Source organism: Martes martes, assembly GCF_963455335.1.
Source record: "Martes martes genome assembly, chromosome: 1".
Taxonomy (NCBI): Eukaryota; Metazoa; Chordata; class Mammalia; order Carnivora; family Mustelidae; genus Martes; species Martes martes.
Genome location: NC_137888.1, coordinates 44,167,775 through 44,180,156, shown reverse-complemented (window position 1 = coordinate 44,180,156; position 12,382 = coordinate 44,167,775).

Sequence of the window (12,382 nt, the reverse complement as noted above, 5' to 3'; positions counted from 1 at the left end):
AGGCAACACTTCATTTCTAGGCATTGCTCTAGTAAAGTTAAATATCAATTATGTACCATTAGTTTCAACAGATGTTTTCCTTCTTTGGCAATATTTACTTCCAAACAAGTAACCATAACAACACTGATTTGTTAAAACCCAAGTAATGCTAAAGTTTATAAAACTAATAGTCTTCCTTTTCATTCATTTTAGATGTGGAAGTCTAAGTTTTAGGGTTAAAAAATTATGGATTGAGGAAAAACATTTTGCCTTGAGAACTGCTTAGCACTAAGTGGAAGCACTGGCTAGTTTACCAAGGAAGACTAATTCATTCCCCCATGCCATACCTGCCATGGACAAAGGGAGAAATTACCAAATTGTGTATCCTGAGATGCCAAAATTTGTTGTGAAGATTTCTATTACATCATTCATAATGTCGATCAGCATATTAACAAAAATTTTGAAAATTTTGGAACCCATCTGGAAAAAGTCTTACATAAAGGAAATCACTGAACTATGCTTTAATTTTAATTGGCATCCCTCCCCCTTCACTTTGCTGTTCTTTCTAAATATGTACCTATATTAGAATTTGTGATTATGTTCATTAACATCTGGTCAGGGACAAATGATACATTTAGTTTTACATAGAAGGACAAGCCCGAAAAAGAGCATATTTTGAAGATGCTGAGTAAAGATTGCTTTTCTAAACAGAGTGAATCTGTGAACAGAAGAGACAGTCCAGGACAGAGAATACAGAAAGATGCCCTTCTGGCTGATTAACATCCTCTCTGCTTCCTAGCTATAAACCCAAAGAAACAGAAGCAGAGTAACTTGTCTTCTTTCTTCAACCAGTGAGATCTGGTTCTACCATTTACCTACTAAGATCCGCCTGAAAGTGAATTACATAACGGGTCAATAGCTGAATAAGAAGAAATCTGGTCTGCTAACAAACACATAGCAAAATCACTAGTCAGCATCAACAATGCTGATAAACAGAGAGAGAAGTCACCTGAAGCTTGGTACAAAACACATAAAATTAAGGTAATTGGCATTGGATGGAATTGGTGTTTGCACAAAAACTCTGCTTTGGTATTTATAGAAACATTTTAAGGGAATGACAGTAAAATGCATTTCTAAAAATCACATTATTTTGTTATTCAGACAAAACTGTAACAACTATTCTATATGAATTTTTCCCCCTGAAATCCTATGAATGATATTGGGGGAAATAGCTATTTCAATTTTGTGGGAGCTTTTTAATGACTAACAAGACAAAGGACAGAAACATTGTTTACACTTTTTAAAAAATATAATCTTGAATGCCTTTTGGAAAAAGGACTGGTTCTAAAATTTTAAATTGATGATTTATGCTTATAAGCTATTCAATCTTAATAGATAAATAAAGAAAAGTTTGCAAAATACTATGAAGGATATAAAAAGGTCCTCTATTCAACAGTTCAGTGATGAGTTTTAACTTTTGTTATGTTGAATTTCTAGTCAAGATGATATCACAATCCCTTGCTTTGATGAACCATCTCTGTTCAACACAGAGAAATCATAAATAAAATATAAAACAGGACAATTAAAATTGCATAGCCCAGGCAAAAAAAAAAAAAAAAAAAAAAACAAGTTGAGAATTCCTTGGAAGAAAAAGTAAACAAAGGGTAAAAAAACATTAAGGAGACCTGATTTCATAGAGCTGCTGAGACCCTGGTGTGAAAGCAAGTGCTGGTGGTTGGTAGTTTTAACTCCAGGCCTGGCAAAGAACTGAAAATCATTCGCATGAGGCTGAAGAGAGGGGCCAGGTTTACTGCTGGAAGCCTGACTTTTCACACTATGTCAGTGCCCACTTCAACACAGAAAGGAAGCTAAAAACAGACACGGTTGCTGAGCAATATGCTGGCCCAGTCTGGCCACAAAGAACTGAACCAGACTGAAGAAACTAAATGCTAGGGATGAGCCAATAAAACCACAATGACACAAAGTTAACATGGATGAAAACAGATTCACAATATAGTCCGAAAAGATTTATAAATATATTTAAGATGTTAGTAATATAAATGACGGAATAACTTTCATTTTAAGAAAAATAAAAATAGGGGCGCCTGGGTGGCTCAGTGGGTTAAGCCGCTGCCTTCGGCTCAAGTCATGATCTCAGGGTCCTGGGATCGAGCCCCGCATCGGGCTCCTTGCTCAGTGGGGAGCCTGCTTCTCTCTCTGCCTCTGCCTTCCTCTCTGCCTACTTGTCATCTCTGTCTCTCTCTCTCTGTCAAATAAATAAATAAAATCTTAAAAAAAAATAAAAATAAAAATAAATGTGTGAGGAGGCAAAAACAGTGAAATGAAATAAAAGGTAAGGATTACAAAAAGAATCATAAATATGCACAGACTCACACATAGACTAATTGATATGAAATCAGAGGACAGGCTACCCACTAGACTGGATAAAAATGATTAACACATTGGCATATACATTGAAACACAGTACTAGTAACTTATCCTGATTTACCTAAAAGAATTTAAAATTACGAAGGACGTGATAAGAAATATATAGAGTGAAAGGTTCTAGTATTTGACCTATGACAAGAAAATAGAATACCTGAGAAGATAATAGTTGTGAATTTTCCTCAAGAGGATAAAAAACAACTTAAAAAAAATCCCATGAGTTCTCAAATTAAATGTAAATTCTTAGAATAAGAGGATATTACTGAGAAGCAATACTCAACAATCATTCCATGAGCTTCCCTACATATCTGACTGCCACTGAAATTAGGGCACGTGGCTAGTTCTGGTGAATGCACTCTAAGAAGGGATATGTCACATTTAGGCCAAAGCTATGACAGAGGAGTGTGTGGGTGGGAATTCTCCCCCTACTATGACATACATCTATTTGAGATCATTGGCTATAGCTATTCAAACAAGAAACTGACCTAAGCCTAAGAATTTAAAAGAAAATATTGTTTTCAAATAATGATATGTTCAATGAGAAAGTCTTCACATCTCTAAAACCATCTGTGAGACTCTGACACTACACCAGTAGACTATGAAACCTGTGTACCTCACAAGACACCTCTGTTACGTTATGGATGAGAAAAAAAGAGCTTGCCCAAGGGCAGAACTAGGGGTCACAGAACAAAATAAACCAGGGAATTTCTCCCAGGGAATAGAACCAAGTATATGGCTAAATGTACAGTTCAAAGGATTTTCACCTAGTGAACAGACCCATGTGGCCATCATCCAAATCAAAAATAGATTAGCAGCATCTTAGAAGCCATTATTTTACCTTCTTTGAGTCACCACTATCTTGATTTTTAATATTATGGATTCACTTTGCCTGTTTTGAATCTTATATGCATGGAATCACACAGTTTCTAGTTTCTTTCATTCAACATATTTACGAGATTCATCCATTCTACTGCTAGTTTTTGTTGCTTTGTAGTATTGCCTTTTGGGCCTGGAGCACTATTTATTTATTTTACTCTTGACTGACATTTGTGTTCATTCATATTTCTTGGTGAACATGTAATACAGTTCTGTTCCATTTACACCTAGAGGTAGGGTGGTAGGAAATGGATGTTAAGATTTAGTAGAAATTACCAAACAGTTGTCCAAAGTAGTTATAATAATTTTCATACTAGTAGTACATGAGCCCAAATCCTTTCTATAACCCAACTTTTAAAACATTTTACCCATTCTGTTATGTGTACATTAAAAACTCATGCTATTATTATTCCAGTATTTCGATTAAAACAATGAACATATAAAAAAGCTCAAAGACTTTTAAAATGAACATCCATATAGCCACCTATTTGATACTTGAACATTCCACTACACCTTTTTAAAAATCACTTATCAATCCCTTTATCTATCTTGTTTCATTTTCTGGTGCATTTTGAAGAAATTGAACTCCTTTTCATGTCTATTGATTATTTGGCTATTTTGTTTCTCCAATACCCATTCAAGTCTTTTGCATTTTTTTTTTTCCTGTCAGCTGTCTTCTCATTGACTTGCAGGAAGTTTTTTAAAATATATATTCTGAAGATGAATCCTTTGTTAGGTGGCTGTATTAAGACACCTTCTTTCAATCTGTAAGTTGACTTTTACCATTTCTTTTCTTTTTTTTCTTTTCTTCTCCCTTTTTTTTTCCCCCCAAAGATTTATTTGAGATTGATGGAGAGAGACAGAGCATGCATGGTGGGTGAGAGGCAGAGGGAGAGGGAGAAAGAATCTCAAGCAGACTCTCTGCTGAGCAAGGAGCCTAATGTAGGGCTCTGTTTCACAGCCCTGAGATCATGACCTTAGCTGAAATCAAGAGTTGGCCACTTAACTAAGCCACCCAGGCTCCCAAACTTTTCTCATTTTTAATGGTTTCTTTCAATAATGAAAGTTCTTAATATAGTTCAATTTAGATTTTTATGCTTGTTCATCAAATTTGGTGTCATGTTTAATAAATATTTGCCTACCTGAAGCTCATAAAGATTTCCTTTTAAAATCTTTATAATTCTATCTTTCATGTCTAGAGATCATGCCCATTTCTGTGAATGGTGTGAAGGATCAAGATACATTTTTTCCCATATGGATATTCAATTGACCCCAGAATATAAATTGACCCCAGATTATAAATCAGGTAATCTAGTACATGGTTGATCTATTTCTATATTTTCTAGTCTATTAGTCCAATTTGTCTATACTTGTACCAATATCATACCATATTAATTACTATACATTATAATTAGTTTTGATGTTTTTTACTATCAATGTCTCAATATTTTATTATCCAGATTTTCTTGGCTATTCTTTGATTTTGTAAAAAATTTTAGAATTGGCTTATCAATTTCCACACCTACTCAAAAAAGAAAACTAAATGGAAAATAACAAGTGTTGATGAGGATATGGAAGAACTAGAACCCTTGTAACGTCACAGATGAGAATGTAAAATGGTTCAGCCACTGTGGGAAACAGTTTGGCAGTTCCACAAAAAGTTAGACATAAAACTACCATATGACCTAACAATTCCATTGCTAAGGACATACTCCATAGAACTGAAAACAGATATTTAAATATATGTATATGCACAGCAGAACTACTAACAACAATGAAAAAGTAGAAATAGTCTAAATGCCCATCAATGGATGAATGAAAAAACAATTGTGATATACACATACAACAAAATATTATTCAGCCATAATAAGGAATGAAGTACAGGTACATGCTACACAGATGAAGCTCATGAATAAAACTCAGAAACATTAGTTAAAGAAGCTAAACACAAATGGTCACATATGGTATAATACAATTTATATGAAGTATCCAAAAATAGGTAAATCCATAGAGACAGAAAGCAGATTGCTTATTGCCGGGTGCTGGAGGAAAGGAAGAGTAAGGAGGAACTGCTTAATGGATACAGGGCTTCCTTTTGGAGTCATAAAATGTTTTGGAAGTAGACAGAAGTGATCGTTGCATAATATTGTGGTGGGTGCACTGAATAATTCACTCTAAGATTGTTAATTTTGTGTCGATTTCACCTCATTTTTTAAAGGGGAAAAACAAAAACTAGATGAAGTATTTATTTGCATTGAATTCATTAAATCTACAGTGTATTTTGAGAGAATTAACTAACATATAATAGTGAGTATTTCAACCCATGAATACATACTTTGCACTTCTGTAACTTTGTGTGTTCTCTAAAGACCATTTGTGGTTACCAATATAAAGTGTTCTTGCATATATTTTTCATGGATTTATTTCTAAATATTTGTAGTTTTTGATGTTATTAAAAATGATACTTTAAAATATTTTTTGTCCTTAGTATACAAAAATAAAATTGATTTTTGCATATTGACCATGTATCCATTATTATATTCATTGATTTTTATCCCCATTTCTTTTACAAAGGCAGAATGCTGAAAATGCATCTTTAATGAAATAAGGAATTATGAACAGCACAGTTTTAAGTGTAATATGTATAGTTTTCATCTAAGGAAAATTTTATCTGCTTTTTAGATTTTTACTGAAATAAAAAAAACAGTCTTATCAGGCCTTAAATGCAAGGATAGATAATACTTCAGTATAATAAAAAAGCAAAATGCTAAAACATATTAAGTGCTCTGCAAGTGAAAATTTATGAAGTATGTTTTTCTATAATAGTACTAATACATACTCAAAAATAATCTATCAGTTTATTCAGTTTTTCTCTTAAACTAATATTTACTGTTACTCTATGCCAGAAATTAATGTTAGATACTGAGGATCAACTAGTAACAAGTTAGATAATATTTATGAAGCTTTACTTTATGTGTTTTTCACCATTCAAATTTTATTCCTACTCCTTGGTAAAGGATAATAATCTATTGGATGCTCAGAGATTTCAAATCTTAAAAAGCTATTGGAAACCATAGTGTATTAATATTATGTAAGAGAGAAACCATTTATTGGAATGATATAAACTTTTCTATATCTAGACAGACAAATAAGAGCCAGCAGACATGTGATAATATTTAATAGTCTTAGATAAGGACAGTTTCTTAGCCATATGCACAGTATTACTACACTAAAACTAGCCTGTTAAGTCCCTGTCCCTGGTTTGAAACTTTCAAACTACTCGGCCTACATTCAACAAGAGTGATCTTTTCAAAATGTAAGTCTGCTTACTAAGCTCTATAAATTTATTTTGAAGTTAGGATAATGATAACATGCCTCACCATGGCCCACAAGGCCTTGTTTGTAAATGATACTCACAACCTCTTTCACCTTCTATGTCTTCTTGTTTGACCTACCTTTTGCTTCTATCTTTCTGCTTAACCTGTCTTCTTCCCTCCCCCGACCCTCTCTCTTTCTCTCTGATCTCTACTCACAAAGACCTCCACTCATTTAGTCTCATGTGATTTGCAAATTCTGTTCCCTACTTCCTGAGAAGTGTTTCTTTCCTTCTTTTTTCCTGCCAGCATACTTACTCTGTCTTCCCTCCACTGTCACTTAGTGAAGCCCTTTTCTGATTTTCCTGACCAGATTATACCCCTTATTACAAACTTCAGTGGCATCTCTCCTTCATAATAGTTATACTTACCAGATTTAAAATTTTACATCTACCATATTTTGCGATTATTTGAATGTCTACCTCCCATCACTGGTTTCAAGGACAAGGACCATATCTTTGCTTATTTTAGTCTTATAGCCAAGAACACAGCTTATAATAAATAGTTGCTAAATGGATGGATAGATATAAAAATTAATGACTTGGTTGAATAAATGCTAACAATTCTTTTCTCTCTGAATCAATTTTTTTGAACCACAACTTCTATCATTTGTATCAATAGTCTTTCTTATTTTTTATATTTTTTAATATCAATAATGGGTAACATCTCTTAGATCTCTAACAAAACCAGATTCTGCTTATTCTTCCTCTTTCTAATCTCATGAAGCATACAGTAAATTTTAAAGATATTTTTCTACATACATATAATATATATTAATTTTATATATTAACTCTGGATTTCAGAGGTAACTTGAAGTCATTTCCCGCTAACGTTTGTGTTTATTGGGAAAACATCAATACTAAATCACACTGAATACTTTAAAAATTACACAGTGATTACAAATTCATAAAATATACCTTAGAACATAAATACATATTTAATAAATGTTTTCTTTTTTAATAATAAAAGAAATGTATACCTATTATGGAGAATTTTGGAAAAAAAATATGAACAAAAAAACAAATGACCCATATTCTCATGACCTAGAGGAAAACATTCTTAATAAGTGGTTTTATATCTTTTCATTTTTTTTTTGCTCTAGCACAGTTTAAAAATTAAAAAAGTTTTGCTTTTTATTTCACTCAGTATTACATAAGAAATACTCCAATGTTATTTATGTTTACAACATAAATATAAATTCTAATGGTTGTATAATATGCAACTCCATCACCCTGGCATATGATCTCATCCTCAAGTTCACCTTGTGGTTCAAGATGGCTGTGAAGCTCTAGACATCACATCTGTATTCTAGATAGCAAAAGGGGATGCATCAGTCCAGAGGATTTGACCTCAAATTGACAGAGCTCATTTTAAGCAGCCTAGAAATACCACAAAACACCTTCATTTACAACTCCACTTACATCTCATTGGCTGGAACATAATGTTTGGTCACAACTGGCTGTAAAATATGTTAGAAACATTAGGGTTTTTTATTTGGATGTACTGCTCTCTCAAAATAAAGTTCTGTTAATGAGAGAGTAAAAGGAGAATGGATATTACATGACAACCAGTAGTTTACTCCATTCAACTAAAATCCATTTTCTCTTCTTCTCGGGCTAACTTACATTTTCTGCTTCCCCTGTAATTGGGTATAATAATGTGAATGGGATGTACCCAACAAAATATGTGCCACTTCTGAACTTTTAAGAAGGAGGATTATCCTTTCCACAAAGAAGAGGAGGAGGAACTCCTGACAACTGGAAATACTGACTTTAGACTATTACGACAGTGAGAATAATAGTATTCTTTTGTGTTTAAATTATACATTGGGGTTTATTTGTAATACAGTTGACATTACCAGAATATTAGCTATATAATTTATCATCCAAACAAGGCAACTATTAAAAATGAATGGGGCGCAATTAATAATCAGCCTAGGACAATAACAACAACAACAACAACACAAACAGGACATTCCAGGCAAACCAGGACTGGTCATCCAAACAACTAATTTGGAGTTTTTAAATAGAATAAAAAATAACTATTATATGTTTTCTGTTATATGTTTTCTATTTCTTTATTGTAAGATCTATAATGTGGGTTTTTTTTTTTAAGATTTTATTTATTTATTTGAAAGAGGGAGAGGGAGGGGGGAGAGGCAGAAAGAGAAGCAGACTCACCACTGAGCTCTTTAATAACAAAGAGCCAACACAGGGCTCAAGGCTTGATCCCAGGATATGGGGCTGAATCCCAGGACCCCGGGATCATGACCTGAGCTGAAGGAATATGTTTAATTGACTGAGCCACTGAGGTGTCCCTAATGTGGGTATTTCCTAGAGCACTTCTCAATAGCAACCATGAAGAAATCCCTTCTAATGTGCATCAGAAAGCACTGCTTTTAAGGAAAGCATATAATTTGATTAAATGAATAAAATTATTAAATTGAGCAAAGTAAATCAACAATAAGATTAATATTACATCTCCAAATGTGGTCTATAGAATGAGCAAACATTCAAAGGAAAAAAAAATGTGTGTGCATGTGTGTGTGTATATATATTTAAATCCTAGTTTCATGCTTTTATTTGAAAGACTTTTTAAATTACACTGATATTATGCTATACATTGCTACCTAATTATAGGTGAGCTGAAGACTAAGTTAAGTATTACATTTATAGGCACAACAGATTTTGCTTTGCTAAAATAAAACAAAGTCAAACCATTTTAAGCACCTATTTTGCTTACTATGGTACATTAGTTCAAAATACTAATTGCATGGAATACAGATTACAAAAACCTATTTAACATTTAATGCTGACCTATGCTTTTTGAAGCTTGACTGGTTAACGTAAATTTTCTAAAATTTGCAGTCCATCTATCAACCATTAAAAATCCATATGTTCTATTTTTTATCTTCATCTTTAATAACAAAGTGCAGGATTAATAACCATCCAGGGTTAATACTTCTCAGATGGGATTCAGATCATCAACTGTTCTAAATCAGTCATTAATTCTTTGAAAGTATATTAAGTCTTGATTGGGGTTGCTTAAATAGCTTATAAGCTCTTTTATAAGCCTTTATTTCATAGGTAAGTATCTTTCCCACCCACCTTTCAACTTTAATTTTAGTGGAAAAAATTGATAATGAGAAAATGGATTAGATTGTCTAAAATACAAAAACGGGAGTAAATGTATAAACTTCTCTTCCTGTACTCAAGCTGACAATGCTGAATAAGAATTCAGTTCAATTTTCACAACCATTTAGTCTTTTATTCACAGATGATTTGGCCCAAAGATTATATCAAACTGTTCCAGGACCAATGACAGTTGCAAAATATAACCTTTAACCAATATCTTATCTAAAATAATTTGCTACTTATATATCTATTCAGCTATCCAAAAAACTTTTACTGAACATCTGTCATATGACAATCACTATATTGCCTAATTCAGATACAGATGACACACCCAATACATCTGAGAGTTCACAATCTGGTAGCAGACAGATATTCAAATATTGCGAAAGAAATGCTATGATATGCACCGAGTTCTAGGTATGCCCAAAAAGGAGCTTCCTAATTCAACTTTCTGCAGTGTAAGTCTCCCCAGAAAAGATGGAAAATCGTCTTTGCTTTTAAAGACCAATAAGAAAAAGCCAGAGAAAATAAGATTGGTTGGCAAGAGAACTTTCTAGATAAACTCAATCGCATGGTCTTATATCCAGAAACAGAGTAAGTTACATAGAAGAAATTACAAGTCTCTGTAGAAAAAGCTGGAGGCAGGAATGGCTGAAGGGCAGAGAATATCAGAAGGTAGAAATGAAAGACCAGCTGTGGGCTGCAGGTAAAGGGGAATCAGGATGAAATAGGGACAAAATTAGATCTTTAGTTTTCAGATCAGTTCTGGCCATAGGATGAGGGTGTGCTGGAAAGGCTGGTGGGAGGGGCTGGAGAAAAACATAGAGCAAGTGGATAATTTAAAACACATCCACGGTGATTTGGAGAAGAAATGAGGAGCAAAGTGATGCTGTAATGATAGAGAATGATTTTAAAGAGATTTAAGGGTAGAATCAACAGGATTTGGTGACTGGCTGAGTGGTTTAAGGATGAGTCAATTACTTAAAATATGAAGAATTAAATTTATAAGAATGGCCTATTATATTTAATCTACTTGTTAAGTGTTTTACTAAAAATCCCTTAGAGTTCATTGAAGAATTTAGCATTTGCATTGTGCCTGCTTTGGATTTAGATGTAGGCTCTTTGCTTATAAATGAAATGGTTTATAAATATCTTGAATGATTCTGGTTAAAATAATTAGAACTTTTTGATAAAACCAGAAACTGAATTTAGATTATGCAATATGGGAATTCATGTTAAAAGAACAACTGTAAACTCCTCTTGGAAGTAGGAGACTAGAAGATAAAGCTTTATAAGTAACAGTGTAAAAAAAAACAAAGAAAATAAAGGAAAGACTACATTATGTCATTCAATGGTAATTGGGTAAATGAGACCCATACCTTTAAAAAAAAATACACTGGGGGAAAACACCATCAAGAATATACAGAAAAAGGCGCGCCTGTGTGGCTCAGTGGGTTAAAGCCTCTGCCTTCGGCCTAGGTCATGATCTCAGGGTCCTGGGATTGAGCTCTGCATCGGGCTCTCTGCTCAGTAGGGAGCCTGCCTCCCCCTCTCTCTCTGCCTACCTCTCTGCCTCCTTTTGATCTCTGTCTGTCAAATAAATAAATAAAAAGTCTTTTAAAAGGAAAAAAAAATACAGAAAAAAATAGCAGAAATACTGGAAAAATTAATTGCATACATACTTATTTTTCAGCTGCCCAGAGAACACGAGCTAATGACATAGTCACATCAGTAAATACTTCACATCTGATTTCCTAAACCATCCTTATTGCTTTTCTCTTACTTCTCTTCCTCACCATAGAATCAATCTCTTCATTATCTAATACAAGTTCTTTCAACTGGTGAAAGACCAGGAAGCAATTTATTTGTTTGTTTGTTTGTTTATTTTGCAGAGGATGCTATACAGGAAGGAATATTCTGAGATAGACAGAGAAAAGTACTACAAATCACAGTTTCTCAGCATTATCAACAATAGACAAGTTATGGAAAGAGCCCAAATGTCCAACTGATAAATGGATAAGGAAAATGTGGTATACACACACACATATGTCTATATGATGGAATATAACTCAGCCATAAAAAAGAAAAATCTTGCTATTTGCAGTAATGTGAATGGAGCTAGAGAGTATAATGTTAAGCAAAATAAGTGAGAGAAAGACAAATACTGTATGACTTCACTCATATGTGAAATTTAAGAAACAAAACAAATGAACATGGAGGGGAAGAAAGAGCCAAACCAAGATAGATTCTTAACTATAGAGAATAAACTAAGTGTTGATGGAGGGGAGCTGGGCAGGGGATGGGCTAAATGGGTGATGGAGATTAAGGAGGGTACTTGTGATGAGCACTGGGTATTGTATGTAAGTGATGAATAACTAAATTCTATGCCTGAAACTAATATTACACGGTATGTTAACTAACTGGAATTTAAATAAAAACTTGGAAGAAAAAAGAAGAAACCACAGTTGCCCAGATATTAAATATTTTAAAATTTATGCACTGTAATAAGTTGTGCATATTCATTCATCTGCTTCCTCTCATTGCTTACATGCAGGGGAGGTCACTTATCCATGC